Here is a 16779-nt window from a genome sequence, read left to right on the forward strand (position 1 = left end):
TGTACCTGTGCCACGTCCGGCTGCACAGCGCGTTCCGTCGTGGCGACGAGGATGAACCTGTTCTGCTACTACGAGTGCCGGATCCTACCCGGACGCCGCTAGCGCTGTACCTGTGCCACGTCTGGTTGCACAGCGTTCCGTCGCCATTCCCCTACAACAAACTGGCGACGAGGTAAAACGCTTACTGTACGTTTACGGCCCCTTGCCTTTCGACTTCTGCTGCTCCCTTCCTTCAGGCATGCAAGACGCTACGTCCACTTCGGCGTCGTCCACCGCAACTCCCCCGCCTTTGTTCTCCGTGACCAGCATGGCGTTCGCACCACCCATGCCGCCTTTCCTTGCATTACCCGGTACTCCTTCGGTACCGTGGCTGACATGGAAACGTTCTTTTTGCACGTTTCTTCAGGCGACCGGATGCGAAGCATTACAAGATGACAGGAAGAAAGCAATTTTACTGAGCAACTTAGGCTACGAGGGGCAGCGTCTCTACTACGACCTCGCGTCGCAAATGGACCAGACGGCTACTACGTTCCAAGACGTTCTTCGCATCTTCGACCACCACTACGAAGAGAGCACCAACCCCCTGGTGCACCGTATTATCTTCCGGGAAAGGAAGCAACTACCCGGAGAAACCTTCCAGGACTTCGTCACCGCGCTACAAAGGGTAGCGCCTGCTTGTGCGTTCGGTGCTTGGCACGACGAGTCCCTTCGCGACCAAATTCTCCAAGGCGTCGCATCAACAAGAATTAGAGAAAGATTACTTTACGAGGGAGCGTCCCTCACGCTGAAGAAGGCGCAGGAAATCAGACGAGCGGTACAGCAAGTTTACAAAGAACTTCAAGTCTTCGACAGCTCGTCCGTTCAGCGCGTCTCGGCGCAACGCCAAGATAGCGTCGACAGCCATCACCTTCCTCGCCCGGGCGCGCATGATGGCTGTTCCCGCCGCCCTTCTCCCTCGACCCGGCGGCTTCAAGATGGCGCTCGGCGGCATGGCGGAAAGTCGCGACCTGGGGAGGCCGGCCAACATGGCGCGCGGCCCGAACTCCGCGAAGCCAGTCGAGACATCGCGGGCTATTGCTACCGATGTGGTTCACCTCAACACATCGCATCTGATTCAGGCTGTCCAGCCAAGCACGTTTCCTGCTGTGCGTGCGGAAAAGTAGGACATTTCGGTTCAGTTTGCCGTTCGAAGAACCGAAAGCATCGACAGTCCCCTGCTCGTACGCAGCTTGTTTTCGCTGCATGCCAACAAGTGTCAGAAGTTCCAGCTGACCCAAGCGTTCAGTTTCCGTCTCTTCCGCATAACCCTCCCTCGGAGTTCGCCCAGCCGTACTCAGGACAATCGGGATTTGCAAATGACTACATCCACGACGTTCATCTTCGAGCGTCAGTGCAACCAGTCTCCGCGAAACTGCGTCCTCTACCTCGGGTTCTCCGTGAGCAAGTCTGCACTGCAAACGGTATTTCGCCGCGGGAAAACAAAGTTCAGTCAGTAGTTAAAGCACCGCACCCAACTGACAAGAAGTCGCTGCATTCATTTCTCGGTGTCACGCGATACTACGCTAAACTGATCCCGCAGTACGATGAATTGGTAGAGCCGCTTAAGAAACTGTTAAAGCAAGGACAACCGTTTGCCTGGGACCAGGATACCGAGTATAGCTTCCAGACCATTAAGGAGGTGATTGCATGCGAATTCGGCTTTTACGCCAAACGTGTTCAGATGTACGTGGACCGTCGTCGTGCCCCAAAATCTCAACGTCCGTGCGACACTCCTCCCCAACACACTGCCCCTGAAGGCACTCGGGTCTCTGACACACCTTCTAGCCCCAGTACGAGTAACACTTCTGTTGTTCCTCCTCTACAACTTGAACCAGTCCTCCGTAGTCCTACACGCCATAGACAACCTCCGGAACGATTTAAGGATTATGTTTCCAAGTAGCTTGTTGCCTTAGGTTACTGTGTACAGAGGTTTCAGCCCTCCCATGCGAATTCGGCTCTTAATGCCAAAAGTATTTCCTTTCTTGTTTGTTAACTGAATAAGACATAAGCAGTAGCCTTCAAATGGGGGGATTTCTGGCAGCATAAACGGTGCTATACGCACGCTGTACTTACTGCTATACCGCAGATTTATCAGTGGATCCTAGTTGTAGGAACACTCTTCTTGATTTCTTAGCATCCCCACAGAAGGGATACCATACATTTCGTGTATGTTACGTTTCTTGCAGCATACATGTATGCATTTTCACTACGGTAGTAGCCGCCATACTAATTAGTCCTTTTATGCCAAAAAGAAGAAAAAAAAGTTTTTCGTTAGCATTCGTAAGGGGGGGCACTATGGAGTATTAAGTGCTTTTACGCACAATACCAATCCACGACAGCCACAGCGACTGTCTCGACTCGGGCTCAGGGCGAATGAGCCACCCATCATTGCTGTCCCAGGGGGCACACAGATGGCTGTTCACGTGCACTTATGTACTTGTGAATTTTCTGTGTTATGTGTGTGTGCTAGTATTCATGTACGTTTTTTTGAAATGGGGATGCCAGAGCTCGTTTTCTATTGTATAAAGATGTATCACTAATCATGTGTGTACTTACTTTTGCCGCGAAGAGAGCGAGTGGATCATTTTTTCCTTTCAAGGGAGAGGTGATGTGGTATCCGTGACTTCTGGTTTTCGGTTTTGGTTTTTACATCAGGGCGCCACTCAGCGCCCAACGCTGTAAGTGCTTCTTGTAAATTGCCTCCTCAGAAATAAAGAGCATTCTTTGTCTGGTCCCTAACTAGAGCAGTCCGGCTCCTTTCTTGCGGCGCTGCGCGCCCCTGCCGTTTAGGCCTCATGCCGTAACCCTTTCGTCCCGCCGCCCCGTCGGAGCTACAACACCCATTATTCATCAGTTGTTTTCCTCCCCGTCCCCTTTCGCCAGTGTAGAATGGCAAGCAAGAGCAAGCTATAGCTCATGGCAACCTCTGTCTTTCTGTAAATAATTTTGCTCTCTCTAGAAGAAACTTGTCATTACGCGTGACTTCAGTTCATATTGTCCCGATTCCCAAGCAGCAGGAACTGGGAAAAGATGGCAGGACACTTCAGTTGGGCAAATTGAACAACGTTTAGGCAGGGACTTCGTCTACTCTTCTGCAAAGCGCGACATCGTCGTTTTTCTCTACGTGCCGCATATTGGATATGACATTTGCTTCACCAGAGAGAGCGTCGTCCCGACGCTCACCTAGCCGCAGGAAGATGTGTAAGACGAGCGGTGGGCACTTCATTCCGAACAACAGGGCTTCATGCACACAATGTGCATGACTTATGGTCGAAGCAGCCTCGCCCTCGTGGAAGCAGGACTGTCAGAGATAAAGTCATTGTTCAGGCGGCTGAGGTGTCGTACAACATTACACATAGAAAAGACCTCCTGAGTAGCTTTTCGGAAAGCCGTCGCCAATGGCTGGGGCTACAAACCAACACTTTCTCGTCTGTATGATATATGACGTATCGGTGCCGTAGATTGTGATGTCAATTGTCGTAGTCTTGTTAAATGATTCTGACGCTGGCGAGTTGTCTTGCTTCTTCAGCCCCTTGAACGAATGTATACATACTCAGCATGTCGGTGACAGCCTTGTTCAGGAGTTGTGTTAGGCCGGTCGCTTGCGGTTCACTAGCTGTATTCTTTTGATAAGCCCTACCGCTGAGGCTAAGCACAGTCAATACCAGTGTAGCCGTAAAGGCAGTCCCTCTCTCCGTTAATTAATTTATTTATTTCGAAATACTCTCAATCCTCTGGCGAGGATTTTTATAGGAGTAGGAACAAAATGCCAACATTAAAAAAAGCATAAGTAAGAACTCACTCAAGAAAAACTTTCTAAAACCTGTGCAACAGTTTTTTTGATGAAAATATTTGTAATCTATATAAAAATAGGATATGCAACAGTCCAACACTGTGGTTTCATATGAGAAAAACACAGTAACGGATGAAGTGAAAAAAAACGCGTTGAATGAAAAGCCTATATATGGACGTAAGTGGCTTAGTATTAGGAGCTTGGGAGCTCCGGGGATGATATTTTAAATTCTTTCTAAAAACCTTTCCAGTGTTGTTTTGACTACAGTAAGTGGGTCAAGCGTCCTACATTCTTTTATTACTTGGGGAAAAAAGAAAAATGGAATGTATTGTTGTTGCAAAAATATCCTGTAAACATTGGGTGTTCTTCATGGCACGTTTTCTCTTTTTCTTTAGCAGTAGCGAAGACTGTGGCATTGGTTTTAGAGTGGCCGCTTAGCAATTGATAAAATAATTTCAGTTGATGTATTTTAACTTTGTCACAAAGGGTAGACAGCTCATCTCGGTGCTGTAGCTCAGTAGGGGAATCAGTTCGCTTGTGCTGTTAAAGATAAATCTTGCTGCCTTGCGCTGTACGGCTTCCAGCATAGAAATGTTGGTTTTCTGTTTAGGGGAACCACACTATATTCGCACATTCCAGCATCGGCCTAACAAAAGTGATATACGATAAGCACTTTGTATCTGTGGTAGCGTAACGTAGTGTTTGTTTGAAGAAAAACAACTTCTTCATTGCTTTTTTTATTAAGTGTTGCACATGTGCAGTCCAGCTGAGATTTATTTATTTTATTTATTCATATACCCTAAAGGCCCATTCGGGCATTACATAGGGGGGGGGGCAGCCAGTTACAATTACAAAACGTGTAGAAAAAGAACATTGGTAAGATACAGTGACAGTGACATAATTATATACAGAAAGAATAACATACGCAAGTAGGCACGCAATACAGAAATAATCACACATTTAGGAAAACCTTCAACTTGTTAACAAAAACATCATGGTTAATGGCAGATACAATGTCCCTCGGTAGTCTATTCCATTGATATATTGCCAAAAGTAATGGTGAATGAAGGTACAGATTAGTGCGAGCAAAAAGGGGTTGCACTTTAAATGGGTGATCAAAACGCTGAAAAATAGTATGAGCTGCATTGATGTAAGATTCGCGGAACGCGGATCTACTATGATAAAGCGCGTGAAAATGTGATAACAAAGTTATTAGTCGGCGGTTTTGAAGAGAGGGCAATGAAAGTGATTCCTTGATGTCCGTAACACTGTAGTTTCGCGAGTGTTTTTTTGTGATATATCTTGCTGCTTTATTTTGTAATGCTTCGAGTTGATCGATCAGATAGGTCTGATGCGGATTCCAAATAATGGATGCGTACTCTACCTTTGAACGAACAAGCGTAGTGTATGCTAATAACTTAGTAGCAGTGTTCGCCAAGTATAAGTTGCGTTTAATGAAGCCGAGTGTTTTGGATGCCTTACTGGTTATGGTATTAATGTGCTCGTTCCAAGATAAATCAGAGGATAAATGAACTCCGAGATATTTAAATGTGGTTACTTTCTCAACAGGGATTCCCTGAATCGTGTAATGGAAGATAAAGTGTTTCCTATGTCGTTAATATAGATCAGAAATAATATTGGGCCCAGGACCGAACCCTGCGGTACACCGGATTTTACATGCGAAAGTGAAGATGAGTACCCATTCACGTAGACTGATTGACTTCGGTTGGTTAAAAAGTTAGCTATCCAATTTGTAATCCTACTGTTTATGTTAAGATTCGTTAGCTTCATTAATAAGCGGATGTGCGGAACTTTGTCAAATGCTTTTGCAAAATCAATAAATATAGCATCTATTTTTAGTCCACCATGAACGGCTTCGTGGAGGTCAGTTACTAATTCGAATAGTTGGGTTTCACAGGAACGACTACGAAGGAAACCATGCTGATTGCTAGCGAAGAAATTGTGATCTGATAGAAATTTCATGACGTTGGATGATATGATGTGCTCTAGTAATTTACAACAGATGCTTGTTAATGATATTGGCCTGTAGTTTGAGACTAAGGAGGGATCACCAGATTTAAAAATGGGGATCACGCGTGCACGCCTCCAGGCGTCAGGCACGCATCCTGTATTAACTGACTGTTGAAAAATAGCAACCAAGATACGTGACATAGCTGGTTTTGTAAGTTTTAGCAATTTTGCACAAATGTCATCTGGTCCGGGTGCCGAATTGACTGGTAGACGATCTATTGCGGCTTCTACACCTTCGCGAGTGATTACGAGGTCATTCATTGAAGTATTTAAGCTGATAAAGTTCAGATCTGGTGGAACTGGTTCTTCTGATGTGAAAACCGAACAGAAAAAATTGTTTAATTTTTCCGCAACATCGGACTGCAAAAGAGGCTCACCATCTTTCGTTATTGACACAAGAGATGATGACGATGGTTTCGGATTCACTACTTCCCAAAATTTTTTACAGTTGTTTTTTAACATTTGTGATAAGTCGTAGTTGTAAAATTTTTCCTTAGCTGCTTCAATTTCTGCTTTGCAAAGTCTCGCCTGTTCGAGATAGCGTTCCCAGTCGTCGGCAGAGTTCGAAAGCTTTGCCCTTGAATACATTCTTTTCTTCTTAATAATACGCCGCCTAACATGTGTTGTAAACCACGTGTTTTTGTTTGAAGATTTGATGGTAATTCTTGGAATATATCTTTCCTTCAATTCAGTGAGCGTCCTTTGAAAGATCTGCCAATTTTCGTTTGTATCACGCTCGGAAAAGGTCAATAAAAACTGCGTAGAAAATGTTAGTAGGTCGTTATTTAGTCCGCGTACATCCCCTCTGTTGTAATCGTATATGGTTTTCTTTGCATTGCGAGGTTTTTCATATTTTATGGTGTACTCGCAGTGGATAACATTGTGGTCACTCATGCAGTCAAGGACGCGTACATACATGCTTTGTGGATCCGTAGTCAGTACAAGATCTAGAACTGAATCACCACGTGTGGAACATGATACCATTTGGCTCAAACTAAACAAAGAAAGAACATCAAGAAACTGCCTACATTCATGCCGTCTTGCGCCCTCGACGGGTTTGCATGTCGGCCAGTCAATTCCGGGATAGTTAAAGTCACCTGCAAGTATTATTTCCGATGACGGATAGTTGCTTTGAATAATGCTTAAAGAATCATGAAGACATTCAACAAAGTCAGCTGAAGAACTGGGTGGCCGATAGCAAACCCCGATAACGCAAGTTACAGATGGCGATAAACGGAGTGCGATCCACAATATTTCGAGGACGGAAAAAGTCTCGACAAGATGCGCACTGAACTTCTCATTTACAGCAATTATGACGCCACCGCCTCGAGATGTGCTTCTGTCTTTTCTAAACAAGGAAAAACTATTCGAAAGCAATAGTTCGCTGTCAGCTACATCAGAGCAAAGCCAAGTTTCGGTACCAAGTACTATGTCCGCGGAACAGCATTCAATAAAGGCTTGCAGATGATCTTGTTTGTTTAACAGACTTCGGAAATTTGATACTATGATTCACTATACCATGATCAGATGAAATCAAAACCCCCAAATATTTGTACTTAGTCACTGTACAAAGGGAGACACTGTCAAAGCTATATAGAAATAATAGTTAGTTTTTTTTCTTGCTTATGCTCGTGGCGACCGTTTTCTCAGAATTAACTACCATATGCCAGTCGCGGCACCACTGAGCTTCAATGTGCAGGTAATCGTTAAGGGCGATTTGGTGGCTTATGTTTTTAGTCTCACTGTAAAGCATGCAATAGTCCGCGAATAGTCTAATTTTAACGTTTACTGTTTCGACAATATCATCTATAAACAACATAGACACGACATCGGGCAGAACAGATCCTCGTAGTGCACCCGAAACGGCCTTGAGTGTGTTGGAGATATGTCCGTCATATTGCACGAACTGGTAGCGAGTTAAAATCTTTTATTTTATTTATTTATTGTTTGTTTGTTTGTTTGTTTGTTTATTGGTTTCTTTCCAATACAAGGAAAAAGCGAAGAGAGAGCTAAAGGCTACTAGCCTGACGAGGCCCTCCCTCCGCATACAGTTTCGACAAGATTACAAAAGAGATTTGAGAAAACAGCACACACATTTGTAGTTACACTCTACACAGTTCTATGTCATAGAGGATCTAGTTCATATCACTGCACACAAATATATAAAACAGATTTCTTGTCATAGATGTGACAGAACGGGAAAAAAAACATATGAACGCAAATGCAAAAGGTCAATCATCGCAGCGAAACATATGAAAAAAGAGAAAAAAGGCGACATCCAACACACAGTAAAAGAGCACTGTTTTACAGACAAACGCTACATATGGTTGTAAATAAGATGTCACTGGTAGCGAATTTCTTTCTCGATAACCATTGTTTTGAATGTTTTTTTCTTAATTGCCGTATTGATAAATACGGCAATCCCCATTGGAGATTTTAGCAGGGTGGGAAACAATACATAGGTAAAGAATATTATAGCATAGGCAACGAAAACAATACAAATTAGGTTAACAGAGCTTAAACATAGCAGTGGCACAGCAAGAAAACAAATTGTTACTCACTACTTGAAACAAACGCCGAAAGTGATCATTTTAAAACTTGGTCATTGGTTAGAAGATTCTATTCAACGAGTGTTCGGCGAAAGAAGGAATACCTAAAACAATTATTACGTGTACTAAATGGGGTTATTGTTCGGCTATGTCGCTGTCTAGTAGCATAACCAGATAAAAAAGTAATTATTCCCGTGAGATCTGTCTTATAATGACCGTTAATAAGTTGAAAAAGAAATTTTAGTCGTGATACACGATTGCTTTGCATTAATGGTGGCAGGTTTGCTTTTGTTAAGAGGTCTGTCACTGAAGTGCGTCTGAAGTTGTTATAAATGAAACGAGCTGCTTTTCTTTGCACCACTTCTATCTTGTTCGTGCCAGTTTTAGTAAAAGGGTCCCAAATTACACATGCATAGTCTAGCATTGGCAAAATCACAGCTTTATATGCGAGTAGGCGTACTGTGGGAGTAGAAAGTTTCAAAGCCCTCCTTAAAAAATAAAGCTTGCGGTTAGCATTAGATACTACATATTCAAGCTGCTTAGCCCAAGTGAGGTCATTTGTGATCCAGAGTCCTAGATACTTATAATGTGTTACTTCGGGAATATTTATGTTATTAATACCGTATGGAAACGTTAGTTGATGCTTATTATGTGAGATGGACATAAAAACTGTTTTCTCGAAATTAATTGACATTTGCCAGGCAGCGCACCAGTCGACAATTTGTCGAAAAGCATCATTCAGCAACTCCTGGTCAGTAATATTGTCTATCTCCGAGTACAAAACACAGTCATCTGCATAAAGCTTAGCCATAACATGAATGCCATGCAGCATATCATTAATGAATAAACGGAACAAGAGAGGTCCAAGGACCGAGCCCTGCGGAACACCAGAGCCTACCGGAAGTTGTCCAGAAGCATGGTTATTAAAAACAACAAATTGTTCTCTGCTATCAAGGTATGCTGTGATTCAATTAATTAGTCTGGAGTTTTTCAGTATCTTGATCAATTTGTAAAGTAGTTTTTTGTGGTAGAAATATCTGTTATAGTCTGTTACCCTGTCGAAAGCCTTTGAAAAGTCCATGAAAATAGCATCTATTTGTTTCCGATGGTTAATTGCTTTCGCAAAGTGATGCACTGTTAAAACTAGTTGGGTTATTGTAGAGTAGCGTTTTCTGAATTCGTGTTGATGCTTTGTAAGTACATCATTGTTTTCCAAGAATTCTGAGATATGATTATGGATTGGGTGTTCTAAAAGTTTACATACTGTAGATGTTAAAGAAATTGGAGGGTAGTTTTGAATGCAGTCCTTTTTTCGCACACAAAATTGTCACTTATGCAGCCAACCTTTGGACCATTGCCAAGTTTTTCTGTGAGTTTAATTATACGTTTAGAGCGAGACACACCATCGACGGCTTTAGATAAACAAATTACGTCGATTTGTGATTGTTTATTTATTGCTAGCCCAAAGTTATGTTAAGCCTCTGCGAGTTGGGGGCGGTAGATAGTCCACTTCTGAATCCGTACTGAGAAGGGAACATCAGATTGTCTTCTTCCCCGTGCTTAGTTATTGATTTTAAGATAATCTGCTAAAGAATTTCACAGCTAGTGCTTGTCAGAGGGATGAGCCTTTAGTTGGATGGGGGTGAAGTGTCACCAGATTTATGTACGGGTATTGTCACCGTTGGCGCACTGTGCCTTACAACCACGTTTTCAATAAAGAATCGCGCTCCTTCGACTGCGATGTATCTTGGAAGCGGCTCGGTTTCTGCATAGAGATTTAGGTTAATCTGCGGCAACTATTACCCACTTATTGCCAGTATTGAAAGTCGGGAATAGACTGAGTAGGTCCATCTAGGTTTGCGAAAATGGCGCCGTAGGCATTTAGACTGGTTGTAGTAGCCCAGCTGGCTTCAAATGTGGTGGATTGCGTTGTTGACAATCGAGGTACGTGGAAGAGTAATGTTTCACAAAGGCGGCGATCCTTAGCCAGTAATATTTCTCTTTGACTCGGGCCATTTTTCGTGTGTAGCCGACATGGCCAGATGTCAGTTCTTCGTGGCAGTCTTGCAAGACCTCATGATGGATTGACGTTGGGACGACAAGTAGGAAGCTACTTCGCTTGGGGAGAAGTTCTTGTAGATAGCACCACTACGGAAGCAAAATGATGGCAGTCTTCTTGCAAATGTTTTGCGCGGACTTGTAATCCAGCCTTCTAAAAAATTATTTAGCGGAATCAGTTCGCTGTCTTCCCAATGCTGACGAGCAGTGGTGGCCGTGCCTATAAGTTCAATAAAAGCCATGTATTCGTCATATTCTGTGACTTCTGGTTCGATAGGTGTCCTTGAAAGGTAGTTGGTGTCGGCGATGGCGGTCGACGGACAACATCTGCGTAGCTGAGCTGCCACGTCTCGGGATATGGCTAGGGAGTCGAAAACGATTGCCGTATTCCTTGGCGCAGAACTACTACTAATATCCAGCCTACTTTTTAATAATTCATTATAATGGCAGAACACAACTTCACTGAAGAAAGGAAGTGGGTGGATCAGGCACGTGCCTGGCGTTTTTTTGTGGGAGTGGGGGGCGGGGGCAACCTAAGGGTACTCTTCCTAAGCAAATCAGGGAGGGGGGATGCAGCTTTACAAGTACAAATGTGAATAATGCCCACGATTTGGCATAAAGACGCATAAATCCGCAAACGAGAATTAAAATAAGGTGTACCTCACAGGTACGCTTGTGAGATACACCGCTCTCTTACTTGGGAAACAAGGAAGCACATCCAATGGACTCGCGCATGATAGAAGCACAGGAAGAACGCTGCCAGGAACAAGTAAACAAGCGAAAGTAAAAAAGAAAGAGAATTTCTCGTAGCGTTTTTTCATTTAGCCATGGAAGAAAAATAGAGAATTGTATATATTTGCAAAACAATCATAGTCCTTTTGGATCCCTTGTTTACTGCTCTACCAATTTAAGTGCCGAAGCCAATCCGTGTTGCTCTTTGGGAAGTTGTGTAACGATGCCTGGGCGCCAGTCCCGTAAAACCGTGTAGATCGCAGGACGCTTCAGTTCTAGACGTACTGCACCCACCGCAGAAGGTTAGAATACCATTCACATTGGCGCAGCAGAGAAGTGGCTACGTCAGGCTGCTCCACTGATAACTGTAGAAGCATGATTTGAAACACACCGAATTATTCTCCACTTCCGACGGCCTTTTCTCTACTTCCTTCTGGCTGGCGCGAGCTTATAACTAGCGCGTTGTGGTGTGGAAACATTTGGGTAGATGTGACTGTGCAGCGATGCTTTGAGGAATGTGCCTGTCTGTAATAATCGACAGGTTGTGGAGCAGTGCTTATTGAGTGACTTGTCAGGATGTGGGTACTTCATTCTTGCCTTACGGTAGTGCATGAGAATTTCACCATGTGTAACCAATCTGTCTTACACATAGCCGCGCCATGATACGAATGCCTCGTCTTCAGCCTGCTGGGTTGTGGGTCGTCGGGGGAGGGAGGGGGGCTTCGCCGCTACTATGACGACTGACGCTCCCGGTGGACGATTTCTCGGGCAGCGTGGTGAGCGGCTTCGTTCCCGGCGAGGCCCGAATGGCTCAGGGCCCATATTCACTGAATGCGGTAGCGACGGGATGGGGACGTGCAAGAGAGTACGCGGTTTGCATGCGGTGAGATGAGGCCTCAGGTGAAGCTGCTGATAGTCGCCTTAGATGCATTAGTGATGCAATAGACCGCAGTCGCTGCGTAGGCTGTCGCGATGGAAGCTTCTTAGCTCTCTTCCTGTTGTGTGTTACGTATGGATGTGGTGGTTGTAGGGGTAGATTGGGCTCCCTAACCGTAGCAAGGGCCATGGTTTGTACTTGCGGGTGCTGCGCTGCGTATGCGTAAGCTACATGTCTGGCTCTCTCGTAACGCTTGTTGAGATTTATTGCGCGGTCGACGGGCCGTTCTGCTTTATAGGCAGTGCCCATATTGTGTGGGGTGGAAGGGATGAGGAAGGCGTCCTGGCTGCGGTCTGCGTAAGGTGTTGAACGTCCAGGGTGCGGAGGATATGCCGCCCGGTCATTCGTTGTGAGAACCGCTCGTAGTGTGCAATGCGCTGGGCCTCAATTAACTCATCAATGATGTTAAGGAGGCCCAGTTCTGTGCCAGTTTAAAGGCAAATACTCGAGGTGAAGAGACACTGAGAACGCAAACACCATCAACGCTTCAGCAAAGTCATAGCGAGCTCTGAGGAAGTTTGCCTTTCAATGACAATACGTGTGTCCTGCTGTGGGTGTTTGCGTACCATTGACTGCTGGTTGCAGGTGTTTCAAGGATGGATGGAGCGAGAGATTGTGCGCGAAACGTGAAACAATAAAACATGCAATTATTTACTGCTTTATCAGAATGGTTAGTTGCCGCCCAACAAGGTAATATAAATATGATGACTGTGATTTAAATGCTAATTACAGAGAACACAAAACATCGGCGCATTTTATTAGCCTGTCTGCTAACGGCATGTTTATTTGGTGTTTTTAAGGAAATATATTAATTGGTGAATACCTTGAATGCCTTAGACTCGGCAAAAGAAAAAAAAGACATCAACGGATCAAGAGGTTTATTAGCGCAAAGTAATATCGCCCAAGACGAATACAGTCCGTAAAGAAAGGTGCATTTGAAATAAAAACGAAAAGCAGTAAAAGCTACGCGCGGTAAGATACTAGTAAATATTACGCGAAGATCGTCGCACTGCAGAGTAGGCGTAGAACGCGGCACTTGCCACAACAGCAGCTGAGTCACCGCAATTTAATGAGCTAAAAAATCCCACCGGAATTCCTCTGGGAGTAGTCTAAGTGCGCCACCTAAACATTGTGCCACTTGCTCATCTTCAAGCAGTACGGTGTCAGTCTCAAAGTGTTGAAACTTGATCTGACCAGTATAAACCTCATCAGTTTTTATCGCTCGTTATAAACTTTATCGAACTGGATCTGGTCTTCCCAATCCTTACCGGCTGTTATCAACTTAATCAGACTTGATCCGAATTTTACCAACCGTTATACGTCAGTATCGATCTTAGCACTATGGATTTTGCCCTTATTAGCCAATATCCGTTTGTATTGACCTTATAGGACATGATGCGACCGTTATCAACTCTTAACGGTGCTTATTAAGCTTATCACGACTGCACCTATGATTATAAGCACTTATTTTTTTAGAGCTCCTCATCCATCCGCGTCGAACTATTATCAACCATGATGAGACCCCTTTCACCCCTCTCCACTCCTTATCATCCTTATAATCTGGCCACGGTGGCCACATCTCAGGGGGGGTGAAATTAAAAAAACACCCGTATACTTAGATTTAGATGCACATCAAAGAACTGCAGCAGATACAGTTTAATCCGGAGTCCCCCAGGCTGGTGTGCCTCATAATCAGATAAAGGTATTCGCATGTGAAACCGCCTAAATTTTTAGTCATCGTTACAAAGTGATTGACTGGTGATCTGTTCGATTTGCGCGACGTGCAACGCATGAATCCTCAAAGATCGATGGCATTTCAGTCAATGAATGAATGCCCCAACGGAAGGCGCAAACCGGGACTTCCGGAACGCATCGGGTTTTTGGCGTGTGTGGCATTAAATTTGGCAGAATATGAATTTTTCTAATGTTTATGCAATACTCCAAGTCGGCTTTACATGTGGTCCTAGAGATTGATTTTATTACACCATCACCTAACCTTTCAGCAAAGCCTTCATTGTAACAGTTATCCTTAGAGATTGGTTTTGCGCCACCTGTGCAACAGATTCACATGGTTCAGACATATTCGCTTTCTGCAAGCGTTGACGTTCGTCTGAGTGGGTAAGACACTCGGCATTACGAAAGCTTTCTCATGTCAAATTCGTATTTTAGTCCTAGCTTCTTCGTAGCGATTGAAACATGAAAGACGGACCGACAGATGGATTTCTTCGTTGGGTAGACATAGAAATGCATACGCACCTAAAGGAGCGAAACGTAATACCTGGGAACACGAAGTAAACTCTGCCATCTGCGACAAGCTAGAAGCTCGGAAACAATAAATTGCGTAACACTAACAATATAACACTTTCTCACATATGCAATCGCACTTGTCTACCGTCGACGTATAATCAGTATCCTGCTCACCTGCTACTATATCTAGTATGCTTCTAGTGGACGACTACAATCTGACTGCAGATCGAAAATTCTGATCAAAAATGTTCATTGGTGTTTTCAGCGTTGCCACTTCATGATTCGACACTCTGACCGGTGAGCTTTTTACTCACTAAATAAATGGGTATCATGACAACTTCTTGTCAGTTCCTTAGGTACGAGTTAATCTAAGCGTATTGTCCTACGCTTGCTATGACTCTGATTCTAACATTTGCTACATTTTTTCCACCGCTACTCTACTGATATCTTATCTCAACTGCTGACCAGTCAGTCATTCCACAATGTTTGAATACCAGCCCCTCTGCATGTGGGCACTCCCTACACTTCTGGCTGGGTGAATATATACCTTTGCAATTTCATTGCCATGTACCAAGTCATTTATCTATCGCAAGCGTAAAGCAAACAATCAAACAGGGGCACCTGGTAGAAGGAAAGCCGAACATTAGCGTTCGAACAAATGCATGATCGGCGAGCATACCTGTTGAGTGGAAAAACTTACTAGGTACATTTCATACGAACGACTGAACACATAAGTGCAGATAAGCCTATTTCTCTGATTGAAGAATAAAGCCGGTGTATCTGATCATGATCAGATACACACAGCAGTAGCATTGGAATCTATATATACACACACACACACATATATATATATATATATATATATATATATATATATATATATATATATATATATATATATATATATATATATATATATATATATATATATATATATATATATGCCTGAAATATATATCGATTCCGTGGAAAAGAGAAAAGAAATTCCTGCGGAACCCATCTCAGGCTGGATGCGCACGACAATGATGTTTGCACTGAAGCAATGGAGGGGCGCGCAGTGGATCCACGGCCAAAGCGCGTCACGCATGAGGCGTGTCTGCAGTCTAGCTCCTCCGTCGCGCTTCCTTTGGACATTCTCCGTCGTTCAGTGGCAGCGCCAAAGAGTCTGCGCGTAGCACGCTTGTGCATATCTATCCATAGAAGAGTGCCTCAAAATGCACGACGTTTGTCCGTTTCTGCCGACCGCCGCAGAAGCTCTAAGCAGTTTTTTTTTCAGTGATTGAAGATACAGCAGTTCCAGATAGTGGCCGTAGGGACCCCAGCACCTTCACCAAATGCTAGGGGGCTTATTGACAATTAGCGGAAAGCCACAAACACAGTCACGTGGGGTCAAGCGCAGAGCAGCCGAATTGTCCGAGCCAAACTCCGGCGCAAGCACCAACGCGAATGCGTCCGTCCTCTTCACCAGACAGGCGGCAGGAGCGCTGTTGGAGCTCTCTTATTCATTGCTATAATAATATATCCACATTGGTACACGCCTCGTTTTCGCTTTACCCTGAAGTGAAAGCTGGCATATCGGTAGAAAGCTAGAATATATCTAGCGCCTCCCAACATTGGGTCTATGAAGGAAGGCTTCTGTACGTTGTTTTTTTGTAATCGGGTTTACAGGACTAGGACGATAACGCATACCGTCCAAATCACAGAAATTGAACGTTAATCATATGCCCCGCATCCTAGCTTCCGGTAGCTTTGCTGTCAATTACAGGTGCTTCTTGGACATCTTCGAATCATACTAAGTTTTCACATGCTTGGGGGAACAAGTGACAGCTTCAGCCACCTTGGAGACAACTTGACTGCAGGTCTTTGACAAGATATGGGCAGCGCGTGCGCGACCATATCGCATGCACAGCCATTTGCGCACATGTAAAAAAAGCCACTTCAATCTGGATTCTTCAGTGAATACGGCGAAAACGCAAGAACCGGAGCGTAAACCATGCGCCCCAAATACTTGTTCCTGTTCTGTATACTCATACCGAAGCGATGAAAGAAGTCTTGTTGTGCCGTGCCCCCGATAATTTCTGGCCTGAGCGCACGAGTATTACCAAGTGTGCGAATTGTTACTTTGTTGTAATGTGGAATTGAATCCCAGTCATTTCACCGCTGAAAGGCTCAAAATGCTGAGAGACAGCCAGCAGGCTATTAGAAAGGATTTGGCAGAGGTTAAAAAGGGGCTAGAGGACAGCATGAAAAAGGAAATTTCTCGGCGTGAATAAACAAACTAGAAAGAAATTTAACAGAAATAGCACAAAATGTGGATGCTTTTCAAATCCTTAAAAATTTGGTTACAAAACTTCAAGGTGCAGTTATATTAGTGCAGAGAAAACTTACAAAAT

This window comes from Dermacentor albipictus, chromosome 9, assembly GCF_038994185.2.
Source record: "Dermacentor albipictus isolate Rhodes 1998 colony chromosome 9, USDA_Dalb.pri_finalv2, whole genome shotgun sequence".
In the NCBI taxonomy this organism is placed as follows: domain Eukaryota; kingdom Metazoa; phylum Arthropoda; class Arachnida; order Ixodida; family Ixodidae; genus Dermacentor; species Dermacentor albipictus.